At 44.1% G+C, this 3,684-nt stretch overlaps 1 non-coding gene across 1 annotated transcript; it reads right to left on the bottom strand.

Annotated features, from left to right (window-relative positions):
• Positions 1–271: 271 nt before the first annotated feature.
• On the bottom strand, positions 272–378 carry LOC120262636. Its single transcript, XR_005536898.1, has one exon. It is a non-coding gene; the product is annotated as a small nucleolar RNA R71 (small nucleolar RNA).
• Between the last annotated feature and the right edge of the window lie 3,306 nt (positions 379–3,684).

Here is a 3,684-nt window from a genome sequence, read left to right as displayed (position 1 = left end):
GGCATTCATCCATATGCTGCAGCAGTCTGCACAATTCAATGGTTTGGCCGATGAGGATCCAAATAGTAACATAGAGAGCTTCCTCCAAGTGTGTGACATGCTGGAGATAAATGGTGTGACGGATGATGCCATCAAATTGAGAGCCTTCCCATTTTCCTTAAAGGGGAAAGCAAAGCAGTGTACACACTCATTACCTAGGGCATCAATCACTACATGGGAGGAGATGGTAGAAGCTTTTCTAGCCCGTTATTTCCCTCCCGGAAAATCAGCAAAGCTTAGGAATGAGATCTCATCCTTTATGCAGTTGGAATTGGAGTCTCTATTCAAGACATGGGCAAGGTTCAAGGAACTCCTGCGCAAGTGTCCGCAACACGGATTCCCGGAGTGGATGATTGTTCAAACCTTCTACAATGGTTTGAACCCGAGTACAAGGCAACTCTTAGATGCGGCGGTACGAGGAACCTTAGGTAGCAAGACCCCCGATGAGGCTCGTCAATTGATTAAGGAAATGGGGTTAAATACCTACTAGTGGAACGCTAGGGAAAAGAAAAAGGTAGCCGGTCTCCATGAAATTGATGCGGTAACTTCATTGGCGGCCCAAGTGGAGAGTTTCAGTAAGAAGCTAGATCTTATAGCTTCGAATAGAGTTGCGGCCGTGACCAATTGCACCGGTTGTGGTGGAGGGCATGCTCCCTCCGATTTCCCAATCGTCATAGGTGATGTTTCTTGAGTTGAGAATGTTGACTTTGTAGGTAATGGAATGAGACCTCAAGGGAATCCATACAGCAACAGCTACAATTCAGGTTGGAAGAATCATCCCAACTTTTCATGGAGTAATCAAGGACCACAGAAGACCATGGGGCCATCGGGGTTCCCACCACAACAACAAGCCCCTTTCAAAGAACACGCACCCTAGGTTGTAGAGGTTGAGAAGGGAGCAAACAAAGAGAAAGAGGTGGCATCCCCACCTTTCAAACCAAGAATCCCTTATCCCTCTAGATTGAAGAATAACCAAGGGGATGAACAGTATAAGAAGTTCCTGAGTTTGTTCAAGCAACTCCACATCAACATTCCTTTTGTTGAGGCTTTGGCTCAAATGCCTAAGTATGCAAAGTTCCTGAAAGACCTATTGACCAACAAGAGGAGATTGGAGGAGAGTGCTTCATTGGTGCTTGATACTTCATGCTCAGCGGTGTTGCAAAAGAACATGCCGAACAAGAAGAAGGACCGGGGAAGCTTCATTATTCCGTGTAACATCTGCAACTTAGGTGAGGAAATGGCATTGGCTGATTCAGGGGCAAGTTTCAACGTCATGTCATACACTTTCTTCCAAAAGCTAGGATTGGGTGAGCCTAGGCCTACTCGGATGACTTTAAAATTGGCGGACCGAATGGTACGACGTCCGAGAGGCATCATTGAAGACGTGCTTGTCAAGGTGGACAAGTATATTTTTTCGGTTGACTTTGTAGTGCTAGATGTCGATGAGGATGCAGATGTACCCTTGATACTTGGGAGACCGTTCTTGCAGACTTCCAAAACATTGATTGACATGGACGACGGAGAGCTCACATTGAGAGTCAGAGACGATAAGCTCACTTACCGCCTTGCTGAAGCCATGCGGCATTCTCTCGATTTTGATGACACTTTGTATTTTCTAGACACTACTGATGAGATTGTTGATGAATATATACAGGAAATGTTCAACCCGAATCTGTATGAAGGTTTGTTCGACCAAGAGGAGAGCAATGAAGAAGTAATGATGCTTGGTTCGAATGGAAAGGAAACATCTACCCCGGGGATCTTGAAGAATGTGCTCCAGAAAATGAAGAGGGCTAGGAGACGCCACCGAAAACACCCCAAGACTATTGGAGACATACATGAGCCAAGGAAGTTGGACGAATGATTGCTAGGTGGTCCGAAGCCCGATAGTACACCCTCTACCCTCAAGAGACTTTGCTCATCATGCTTTCAAGTTATGGGTAAGAGGGCAACCTTCATTCATGAACCCCCGTGAGGTAAGAAAGATACGTCAAACTTAGTGACGTTAAACGAGGGCTTCTTGGGAGTCAACCCAAGTGTTTACTGTTTTTGTACTTTTTAGTTTAGTTTGTTTGAATGAATAAATTGTTAAGTGTTGGTGTTGAAATTTTTTAGTATTTGTGCTGCAATTTTATCGTGGGTTTTTAAAAGAATTCATTGTGTGTTTTGTTGCGAATTGGCGAAGTTTGGTCGTTTGAGTTCTATTTTGTGTTTTTATCTGGTAAATTTTGCATAATAGGGCAGGCTCTGAGTATGTAGACATGTTCAGACTAGTTCTGCAAAGCCTGCAGGTTTTTCTAAGTCATCCAGAGAAAACACACGGGCGTGCGGAAATTCCATACGCCTGTGGATATGTACTGTGAACTCATCCAGAGAAGGCACAGGGGTATGTGGCTGCCCCTGTGGACGCCTATGTGACTGGCGCACGCCCGTGGATAATTCCCGCACCGGCGTGTGCCTTCCTGCAAAGTTGGGTAGATTTTCCCGAGAACACACAGGGGCGTGGACTCGCCCCTGTGGGTGACCTTGTTAACCGCGTGGGTAATTTCCGCACGCCCGTGCGAATTTCTGCAAGTTGTTCCCTCCATCCCGAGAAAACACAGGGGCGTGCGGCTGCCCCTGTGAATTAGGCTTGTGAATGTCCACGCCCGTAGGGAATTTCCGCACGGGCGTGTGGAAGACTTGATATCTTTCTCGGATGTCCAGGGAAGCCACAGGGGCGTGCGTCTGCCCTTGTGGGTCTGGCGCACGGGGTGGATAATTTCCGCACGCACGTGGGAGATCGTTCTAAGTCATTGAGAGTTTTTTCCGAGAGCACACAGGGGCGTGCATACGTCCCTGTGGATCTTTTGAAGTGAGGCACACGGGAGTGGGGAATTTCCACACTCCCGTGTGGATGCACAGAACGTCAAAAGTCACAAGTTCTGTTTAAAAAAGGGGATGAGCTAAGAGGGAACATCAACTTCAAGACGAGCTTTGTGAGATTCAAGGCACAATGAAGACTCTTAGTGAAAAGATAGCGGATTCAATGGACCTGTGTGATGCTTCCGAGCCTACATAAGCGAATCTTCAAGTGGCATTGGATGAGGCCAGAATACAGCTTGCTGAGAATCAAGAAGAAAACTTAGATACTACTCTTATGGCTATTTTCACAAAATGACTTGATGAGTTGGAGGAAGCAAAAGAATCATTGTTGAAATTTATTAGGCATTAAAGAGCCTTCTTTCTTTTCTAGTTTGTTTATGCTTTAGCAAATTATTTTAAAACATTGATCATGGACATTTGATTTGAATAAGCCTTAGCTTTTTTTTTTCTTTTATCATGTTTCTTTGTTTTTAATAGAATACTTGGAGAATTGAAATCATGATTGATTTTTCCTTGTTTTTTTTTTGTTTTTTTTTATTTATTTATTTTGAATAAGGGCCTTGCATTTGTCAATATTTTCATCCACTTGATACACCATGGGCGAACAGGGAACTAGACAAACAAGGTCTTTGAACTCAAATTTTTATGATAATCAAATGAGCTCAAATTCCAATCTCCACCGTTCATTTGAGAGGTAATGACCTTATAAATTACTGTAAAAATGTTCACTAAAATTTAATATGATTTAATATGGTGATGCTTGACTTGATGATGAGATAG

The sequence above is a fragment of the Dioscorea cayenensis genome, chromosome 5 (genome assembly GCF_009730915.1).
Source record: "Dioscorea cayenensis subsp. rotundata cultivar TDr96_F1 chromosome 5, TDr96_F1_v2_PseudoChromosome.rev07_lg8_w22 25.fasta, whole genome shotgun sequence".
NCBI lineage: Eukaryota > Viridiplantae > Streptophyta > Magnoliopsida > Dioscoreales > Dioscoreaceae > Dioscorea > Dioscorea cayenensis.
Note: the sequence above shows the minus strand (reverse complement) of the source record. Positions and strands in the feature narration are given on the sequence as shown.